We start from the raw sequence: 10110 nt of genomic DNA, 5'->3' as shown, positions 1-10110 counted from the left end.
TTCCTTCCTTTTGCCAACAGCACGCTCTGAGCCTCAGGCTCAGGCCAGGGATCGCTTTGGTGCAGCAGGTGTGATGGTGGATACAAAGAGCCCGTGTGGGAAGCAGACAGCATCACGCGTCACACACGGCTGCGCGGGGAGGGGACTCTGCAGGTTGTGGAGGGCACGGCCGCATCCCTGAGCCCGGGCATTGGAGCTAGGGGCTGAGGGAGGCTGTGGGTCACCCAGCACAGAAGGAGAGAGGTGACCCCTGCAGAGGGCGTGCAGGGGAGGCACCCCAGCCCCAGGCCCTGCAGCACGGCTGGAGGGGATGGGGGTGGGCTGCGGCAGGAGTGAGGCTGGCTGAGCAGTGGCAGGAACAGGAAACGTTCAGTGTTCGCCTGATTTCAAGACGGAGAAGCGGAGGAGGAGTGGGGCTGAGCAGCTCTTCTGGATGTGCGTTTACTTCCTCAGCGAGCTCCCGATACCGACCTTGTTGTGTACTTGGATGCATTTCCTGTCTTCTGCGATTTTCTGCATGTTGACCTTCACACGCTTACTGAGATCTTGCTTCCCACTGACCCCCTCTGGGCCGAACCCAGTCCCCAGGCTGCCCCGAAGCCCCCTGCCTCAGAGTGCTGGCCAGACCACCTCCCCTCCCTGTCCCCGAGCCTCTCCTTGCTCATCACCTCCGTTGGGGAGACCGCCGGGGCCTCTCCCCCCTCCTCACCTCTGCCGGGGCCTCTCCCCACTCTTCACCCCCGCCGGGGCCTCTCCCCACTCCTCACCTCTGCCGGGGCCTCTCCCCCCTCCTCACCTCCTCCGGGGCCTCTCCCCACTCCTCACCTCTGCCGGGGCCTCTCCCCCTTCCTCACCTCTAGCTGGGCCTGGCTGGTGTGAAGTCTCCTTCCAGGCATGCTGTGGGTGGTGGGGGAGGTGGTGCTGAGCTGACTCCACAGGCCAGCCTGCCCCCAGTCCCCATCCCTGCCACTAGGCAGGCACCCTGGTCTGCAACCCCCTCCCCCAAGCCAAGAAAATGTCTCCCCCTCCACCTCAAGCAGAACTATCCAGATTTCCTTTCAGCAAGTCTGAAATATCGTCTCCAAGTTACTGGATGGCGAGTTCCTCTAACACCAGGCAGGTGCCCCAGTGCAAGGGGTGCAGGTGAGGCTCGCTCTGGGTGCTGTGAGCTCCGCCCGGAACGCTCCCTGTGCGGGCGCACCAGCTCTCTGCTCCCTCTTCCCGCTGAAGCCGATATTGTTCTCCGACGGAATTAAGGTGCTCATCAGAAGTATGTCTAAATTTAGCAGACAGTTTTAGAGCTTGAAGCTAAAGTTTTAAGAGTGACCTCTAATTTTGGCAAGCTTTAACAGACTCCATCAAATGGTGGTGATCTTAAGGAACAGGGCTGCTGTCAGCAAAGCGGGGGGACGTCCCACCCTTAGCGGGAGGACAGCAGGGTGCTGAGCACTGAGGCCTTGCCCGGAGCTGCACTCCCTCGGGCAGGACGTAGGAGGGACGCCGTGTGTCGCTCCCCTGCCACAGAGCAGAATTCGCCTCTCTGTGAGTCTGAGCTCCGAGGACAGTTTGACAGGCGTCCCACGCTGGGCCTGGCACACATCTGTCTCCCGTCCAGCCCTGCCAGCCCGCACACTGCGGGGACCAGCTGCCCAGAGTTCCCGGTCTCAGATGTGGGCATGCGGCTCTGCCATGTGCTCGCAGATCTAAAAAAGAGGAGATCAGGCTGCTTTTATGTCTGTTAGAAGGAGCCTGCATTTTAAGATTATGGGGATGCGTATTTAAAAAAATCCCGCACACACAGGCCAAGGTTTTCTGGGGCGTCCTGCTGACTTGTGGTCTGTCTTTTTATGGAAACGGGACAAGTAACTGACAAGCAGTCAAAGGAAGCAGGGTGCTGGCTCTGGGAGACAGGACCTGGGCACGGCCGCTTCTCTGACGGTTACGGCGACGCGGGGCCCGCTTCTGTACTCCACCCTGAGGTTGTCCGTGCACAGCGGATGCTGTTGCACCTGCCCTCTGCATGTCGTTGGGGAGCAAAGAGCTGAGTGAGGGATGTGAGGTTCCTGCCCAGAACCTGCACTGGAGCCGGGACCCTGAAAGCTCAGGCAGAGCAGGGTTTCTGACCCCACAGGGCAAGCTGCTGGCGAGAGCCTGCACCAGGCTCGGCTTATACTTGGAAGGAGGGCGCGGTTTCCTTTTACGGTGGCTCCGCAATCGGGCGGAGACTCTGACTCCTGGCCTGTTTGTGCCTCTTCCAGGCACTGTCCTCTCCATCGGCGTCAGAGGACAGACACCCTGGGATCGGCGCCCACCCTCCCGAAAACAGAGGGGCAGCTGGAGAGGACCAGGGCCTCGTCTCAGTCCCGGAGGCGCATGTCAGGCACCGTGAAGGGCTGAATCCTGTCCCCATCAACAAAACTCCTATTTCAGAGTCCTGAAGCCACGTACCTCCAGATGTGGAGATGGGGTCTTTAAAGAGCTAATTAGGGTCAAGTGAGGCCTTCCGGGTGGGCCCCAATCGATGCGACGGTGCTCCCATGGGAAGAGGAGGTTAGGACACACGCGTGCACCGGGGAGGACTAGGTGAGGGCGGCCATCTGCAAGCCGAGGGGAGGGGCCGCAGGAGAAACCAGGCCTGTGGACCCCTTGGTCCTGGACGTCCAGCATCCAGAACCAGAAAATAGATGTCTGTTGAAGCGGCCTGTGTGCTGTTTTGCTATGGCCGCACGAACGCAGGTGTCCACCCCACCTCTGCCTGGGTTCCTGACGACAGCTGTTGAGAGGCCAGGGGACGGTTCTTGGACACTCTTCCGGGGGTGGGGCCTGTGGCCTCTTGCCTTGCACCCGGGTGTCTGGGCCACTCTGAGAGAGGGAGGTGACGCCCGGGCCGGGTGCTCCCCCGGGGGGGCCACGTGTCCGTGAGAACCAGCTGTACGCTGGGGGCGCCGGGGCCACGGGGAAGGCACGTGTGGACATTGGTCAGCAGGCCCACCCGGTCACCCCCGAACCACCCAGTTCAGGTGCGAGGAAGTAAAGACCCCCAGGGAAGCCTGGCGGCCGGCCGTGCCGGAGGTCCCAGGAGGAGTCATCCAGATTCCGGGGCCTCGGGATCGGTGGCGAAAATGGTGGCTCATAGCTGGAGCCCAGCCCACCTTGAGGGCCTCCCCACTCCCACAGTCAGCAGATTTTACTGGGAAGATACCGTTTGCCGGATGTCGTACGGGTGCCGTCGGGGAGCCGAGCCGGTGGATGGTCTGGTCCCTGAGAGCCACTCGCTCTGAGGTCTCGGGCTGACGTGTTCCCTGCCTTTCCGGAGCAGCCGGCCGGCGGGTGACGGTCCTGTCCCTTTGGGGCCTCATGCTCTGCCCCCACAACTTGGGCCGGAGCAGGAGTCTGTCGACCCTTGCCTGCCTCTGGGCCTGCTCTCCAGCAGCCGCCGGGATGCTCTGCGTGGCTGCGGCTGGACCAGGCCGGGGATGGGGAGGCAGGTGTGGGCCACGGAGGCGGGGTCACCATCGCTGGTCCCTAGGACGGCTGCCGGGTGTGAAGAAAGCAGAAGACGTGCCCCGCCCCCCTGGCCAATGAGAAAACCGGGGAAGGAGTGTTGGGGAACGAGGACCCCGTTCGGACGTGCCGGACTTGAGATGGGGACACCTAACCGGGAATGGTAAGTGGGTTTGGGGGCACGTGTGTCTGGAGCCCAGAGGAACGTCTACACTGGAGAAGGGAATCCCCGTCTTCGGGTCCACCGGGCACACCGGGGCGAGAAGAGTCCCGTGGGGAGAGCTCCTCCCCCGCAGAGTCTGCACCTTTATTCCTACACTGTGCGGGGGAGGGGGGGGAGGCTGTGACAACGCAAACGGGGGTGGGGGCGCTGAAAACGCCAGAAACTTATTCTCTCCGAGCTCCCGAAGTCAGAAGTCCCAAATCCAGCTGTGGGCAACACCACGCTCCTCCTAGCGCCCCAGGGAGCTCCCAGAGCTCCAGGTTTCCTTGGCTCGTGGCCCCGTCCGTCCCGTCTCTGCCTCGTCCTCTGGTGCTGAATCCCTCTGCTTCTCTTTTCGAAGGGCACTGTGATTGGATTCGGGGCCCGCCCTGATGAGCCAGGACGACCTCCCCAGGCCAGGGTCCTTACTCGCACCTGCAGAGGCCCTTTCTCCTTATGAGGCTGCTCCGTGGGCTCTGGGCCTTGGACCTGCTGTCTTCGGGGACCAGTGTTCAGCCCGGCCCATCGACGGAGGCCTGGAGGCCTGGAGGCCTGGGAAGCAGAGCTGTAAGCCAGAGCTTGAGCTTGAGGCGGGAGGCAGTTTTGGGGTTGCGTTCCTGGACGGATGGCGTTGGGCCGGATGGATGCCTCTCTGACCACAGGCTTGTCTCTTGCTTGTCAGAGCCTCAGTTTACTTATCCATACAGTGGGAACGATACGTTCTCTTATTCTCGGCTCGTCACCTGGGTTTTGTGAGCGCACGTGTGTGAGCGATTCGACCGAGTGCCCGCCCGACGTGCCCTGTGCCTGGACGGGTCTCAGCCCCTCGTCTCCACGCTGGACACTCAGGTGTTCCCGGCCCCCGATGCCATCCTTAGAGGTGACCTGACTTGCGTCGCCGAGGCTCAGGCCGACCTTAGATCGGCCGGGACCTTTTCTGGGAGAGACTCACACAGACAAAGGGGACGATCGGCAGTGAGCCCACCGGGGGTCTGCAGGCCGGGCTTCCCACGGGCTCCGCGGGGGCCGGGGGGGGGGGCGGGGGGTGGGGCCGGGCGGTCGTGACGGGGTCGGGGCTCTCGTCTCGCCATGGCGACGAGGGAGAGGGGGCCAGGATGTGGCAGTCTCCGCGGAGCGTGGGTGTTGCCGTCGGCAGGCAGCGCGGCTAGGAGGAGAAACCCGAGATCGGCGGCCCCGCTTCCAGCCCCGCGCTTGACAGGCGCCCACCAGGGCAGCGGACGCAGCCTGTCCCCCCGTGCCCCGCACAGGGGGGCGCGGGCACAGAGAGGCCCAGGACCTTGCCCGCAGGTGCACAGCGAGTGACGTGCGGGGATTCGGGACTGAAACAGAGGACTTCCGGGGGGGGGGGGGACCGGGGCCTCAGGGGACCCCAAGGTGTTCGTCCAGCACCCCTGGTTTGAAGTCCGGTTGGCTCCCCCAAGGGGCTTCACTGAGGCTGAGGGCAGATCGGGGCGTCAGTCCCATGCTGAGGAAGACGTGGGGGCCACACACCCTTTAGGAACCCGGGAATCCTGAGGGTGCGGCTCAGCCCATCTCCTCCGGGGCCTCCAGCACGACTTCTAAGGAGCCACGGAGACACATCGCTGGTCTTTGCAGAGGGCGTCTAGGCACGCTCCCAGCGTAGTGAATCGAGGCTGCGGGGAGGAGGTTGGGCTGAAAGAGGAAAGACGGCAAACGGGCCCCGGGGTGGCGGCGATGGTGGCCTCAGCCCTGGCTCCCACGGCCCGCGTGCCCCGGACTGGCCATCCCCCCCCCCGACCAGCCACTGTGGGGAGCTGGCCTGCCCGCCCCCCGCCGAGGGCGGCCCTGATCCAGCAGCTTTCACGCCAGCAAGGGCTGCTTCTGCTGATTCCCAGGCAGGCTTTCATGCATTTCCCACCCAGATTTCTAATTCCACGCCTCGGGGCCCCACACACAAATGATTTTCCCTCTTTTCTACGATGGCGGCTCGGATACTGGAAGATGTCTCCGGGCCGCCCTGTGAGTCTCCTTCCGCGCCCCAGTGTGTCTGAGGGCAGGTGACAGCCGTGTGCGGCTCGCCCCTCGGACCTGGCCGGCCCCAACATCCGGGCATCTTCTGGAGTGTCCTCGTGCCTCAGGATCTAAGGGTACCCAGAAAGTTGTCACTGGAGGACACGTGAGTGTCCCCCATGCAGGATGTGGCCTCCAGGGATGAAACACAAGTTTCCTGAGGGAAAGGAGCCCAGAGACCCGGTGGTCTACAGATGCGGAGGCTTGGGGGTGGACGGGCCCCCTGTGTCCCTCCCAGTGAACCCAGGGCCCCCTGCACTGTTTCTGAAGGCACGCGTCGCTTCTGCGAGGCTGGCAGCAGGTGAGTTGTGAGGCAGCACCACTTTAGTTTTAAATTTTTTTTTAATGTTTATTTATTTTTTGAGAGAGAGAGTGAGACAGAGCGTGAGCGTGGGAGGGGCAGAGAGAGAGAGAGGGAGACACAGAATCCGAAGCGGGCTCCAGGCTCCGAGCTGTCAGCACAGAGCCCGACGCAGGGCTCGAACCCATGAACCGTGAGATCATGCCCTGAGCTGAAGTCGGATGCTTAACCGACTGAGCCACCCAGGTGTCCCCCACTTTAGTTTTAGAAAGTTACGTTCAACACGCGGCTGAAACCAGCTTGCTAAGCAGCCGGTGTCCTGGGTGAGCCTCCCTGGGGGGCAGGGCTCTGCGGGGGAGGGTCTGGGGCCCGCCAGGCTCCATCAACGGGGTCTGCTGCACTCACGACCCGTGCAACACACTCCACTCCTCCTGATCCTAAAGGAGGGCTCACCGTACCACGTGCGCACTTGCTGGGGCCTTTGGGAAGCCCGCGTGTCACCGTCGGAAGAGCCACCGGGAGGTTTTCCAAAAGTGGCCGCACGCTTGTGTGTTCCGATCTCTCCCCGGCACGTGCTGGCCCCCGACGGCCGGTTCGAGCCCCGAGGAGCCAGGCAAGGCGTCGCTGGCCGGTGGCCGAGGGCGTCTCTTCTGCTCGCTTGACGTTTGTGGCTCCTCCCAGGAAGACCGTCTGTTCGAGACCTTTGTCCGTTTACTGAGTGACCAGATGTTTTACCGTCCAGTTGCGTTTCTGGTATTTTTTGAGGCCTTTCCTCCGAGCTGGTCTTCAATGCATCTCAGCAGAAAGTGCTTGTCCTCTGTTCCTTCGAGGGAGCCCGCTGGCTCCTGCTGTCAGCGCAGAAATGATGACAGCGAATTTTAAAAATATCTTCCCTCTCTCCCTTCTACTCGTTATCATCGCCCCGTTTTTATTTGCTTGTTTCTCTTGGTGTTTACTTTCGTGTCTTTAAATATACGTCTGTCCCCGTTACTAGATTCGCCCGCCCTGAATGATGACTTCTGACTCTCCATCCGTCACAGAACAGAGCAAGTGGGGAGATCCGTGTGCGCTCCCCCGGCGGTGAGCGGCGGCCGAGGACCCGATTTGTCTCCCCTGCTTTCCTCCCGTGTAACGCATGTTCACAAACAACATATTTGCCTGAGTTATTTATGCAAAGCAGCATTAGTACATAGTTTTGGCCTCTTGTTTTCTCGTTGAAAAATAATTTGCGGAAATCCCGTCAAATTACTTCGCACAGCTAATTATTTTTAAAGGGCTCCTACGGTTGGTGGTACGGATGTGACACATTGTTTCCAGCTTCTCTGAAATTGATGTGGATTCGCTTCACTTCCAATTCCTGGTCAAGACCACGCTAATGAGAAGCTTTGTACATTATTAGTTCATCCGATATACACTTATGGTCGGATATGTCCTTACATGGTGGTCCTTTTATTTCTGTTGGCATTTTGAGGGGGCTCCCAATAAATAGTTCATTTCTCCCCCGACTAGATTCTAAACACGCTGAAATAACAAGTAAGAAAATAATTTTGGAGGCAAACGGCACCTTTATCACTGGTGGCAGCCAAATGGGAGGATTCGGCATTAGGTGTATTTGTCAAGGGGGCTTCCGCGAATTCCACCGATCGGGCGGCTTCCCCGCCCCACTGAGGGGGCGCGTGGGCCTCACGGAGTCGGGGCAGCCCGGCTGGGGCCCACGAGGAGAAGGGAAGAGCTGAGCCCAGTTCGGCTGCCTCATCGTTGCTGGCAAACACCCCCGGGAGTCCGGGAGAAGGCAGAGCGTGTGCTCAGGACACGTCCCTCCACGGGGACCCGAGGAGCGTGAAACACACTCCCTCTCCCGCTTCCCCGGCGGGGTCCCCGGGGGCGGCAGGGCCGGGCGCAGAGGGTGTCTGTCACAGTGAGGACCGTGGCCTCCTCCGGCTTGGGTTGTGAGGCACGTAACGTAGGAGACCTTGTCGCTTCCATCCGACGCCTTCCTGAAAGCTGGTGTCCTGGGCGCTGTGTCCTTCCCGGGGCGGATGCTCCCCGGCGGCCGGTCCTTTTCGGCCTCCCCGCCGGGACCCCTGACCCTCACTGTGGGTTTCTCCTCTGCCCAGCCGTGGACACTGCTGCCCCTGAGCCCCGTCCTCTCCCGGGAAGCTTGTCCTCCGGTGGCTCCGGCCCGATCTCCCTGCCGGACTGCCCGCCAGCTACCTGGCATCCACGTGGGCTCCAGCAGGCGTGCCACAGGCCACGTGCCCAGGACGGAACTTTTCTCCCCCTCCAGCCGCCTGTTCTCTATCTCCGCAAACGGCACCCCGTCCATCCGCTTCCGGAGCTAGAAGGCCATGTTTTCCGAGACACCTGCCTGCACCGCCCCCTCCCCCCCTTCCAGAACACCCGCCAGTCTAAGCCGCTGTCCCGTAACCCCCCTGCCCCGACGACCGTCCTCCAAACTGCTGGCTCCTTGACCTCCTTCTGCTGTCCCAGTCACTTAGCCTGACCTTTCAATAAATACTTTTCCCGGGTGGTGGCTGGAGATGTTCCCGGCCGGTCTCCGTGCCCGCGCCCCGTCCTCGGGCAACAGCCAGAGGGGTCTTCTCGGGACATCACGGGGGGCCGTCGGATCCCCTTTCTCCTCGCCCTTCGCTGTGACATTCGGCGCCTGGTTGACAAAGCTGTCCGGCCCGGCCTCACCCTTGGCTCTCGTAGACAGACTCACCTTCTGTGAAGCGATTTATTCCTCGAGCAAAGGTGACGGCAGACCCCCTTATCTTAGGCCCCCGGAGCACACCCAGCGCGCTCCTGCTGCGTGTCCTCGGATCGTCGCTTCTTGTTCCTGTTCTGAAACTCCCCTCCCTCCCTGGCTTCTTCCTGCCGCCGACCTCCGCCTAAATGTCCCCTTCGCCGGCAGGGTTTCCTTGACCGCTCATCTGGAATAAGCACGGAGACGCTGTCCGGGGGGGCCGGGCCCCCTGCCCTGAACCCCTGTCCCCCCCGTCCCCGCCTCGTCGTCTCTTCGAACCCCGCTCAGATCAGTGCCTCGATGCTGCCCTTGCTCTGGGTTATGTAGATAAGACCTCGGCGAGGGCAGGACCCGTCCGTGCTCCCCAGCAGGGTCATGGGGGCAGCTCAGTCCCGGAGCACGGCAGGTGCAGGGCTCTGCCCCTGCCTCCCGAAGCCTCCCCGCTGCTGCCTCCAGGGCCCCCTCCCTCCCCCCGGGCTCAGTGTCCCTTCCCCGCTCTGTCAGGCAGGAGAGCATCTTCTGGAAATCTCCCCGTCCCTCTCCTCCCTCCCCTTCTCTTGTGGATGTATACTTCTGTAGCAGTTGCTTTATGGCTGCGGGGGGTTTTGAGGAGGAGAGGGGAGGAATACGCATGGTCTCTTCCCTGCCACACTGGGACCCTAACGCCCTGCTTTCATGGGGCAGGACAGAGAAGCTCAGGGCAGAGATTGAAGGCCCCGGTCACTGTCTGGGCCCGGGTCTCGGGTCCCCAGGGTCCTGGCCGATCATTGTCATCGCCCCCGTGCCCCACCTTAGGGTACAGGTGACGTTTGTGTGTCTCCTGTTCCAGCCACGCTGCTGGGGCCGTGGGGGCCTGGACGTTCTCTGGCACCATCGGGCAGGTGAGGGGGTGGCCCGGGGTGCGGGGGGGGGGGGCACAGGGGCAGCCCCTCTTTGATGTCAGCTCCGGACTGTCGTGCTCACAAGCTACTCAGAAATAGGAAGGAGATGGGAGGATACTGGAAGGCCACTGTCACCGCGGTTATTGACTGTGCAGTCGGGAGGAAGGAAGCCGCAGGGGATGAGTCTCACGCCCAGAGACGCCGTCCTGGGAAACTGCCGTCCGCTCTCCCGCACTGCAGAGGGACGGTTGGGCCAAGGCCACCGCTGGCAGAACCGTCTTGCCCGGTCTCCAGTCACGCCCTCGGGAAGAAGCAGTCTCTCCCCGACCCCCACGCTCTTCTCGGAGAGAGGAGGCCTGAGACACGAGGAGAGGGCAGCTTCACCGGGTGTTTGCTCCCGAGGTCACAGAAGTGGCCCCCCGGA

The 10110-nt window shown here is 62.2% G+C and overlaps 1 long non-coding RNA gene across 1 annotated transcript in view; it reads left to right on the top strand.

The window, feature by feature from the left end:
* The window catches only part of LOC121044034 (uncharacterized), a 13220-nt gene extending 5913 nt beyond the window's left edge, over positions 1-7307 (top strand). Inside the window, exon 3 of the long non-coding RNA XR_005797074.1 lies at positions 7054-7307. This is a non-coding gene — a long non-coding RNA (uncharacterized LOC121044034). The remainder of the gene's footprint in view (positions 1-7053) is intronic.
* Positions 7308-10110: the final 2803 nt, after the last annotated feature.

This window comes from Herpailurus yagouaroundi, unplaced genomic scaffold (genome assembly GCF_014898765.1).
Source record: "Herpailurus yagouaroundi ecotype Mexico unplaced genomic scaffold, PumYag 188, whole genome shotgun sequence".
In the NCBI taxonomy this organism is placed as follows: Eukaryota; Metazoa; Chordata; class Mammalia; order Carnivora; family Felidae; genus Herpailurus; species Herpailurus yagouaroundi.
Note: the sequence above shows the minus strand (reverse complement) of the source record. Positions and strands in the feature narration are given on the sequence as shown.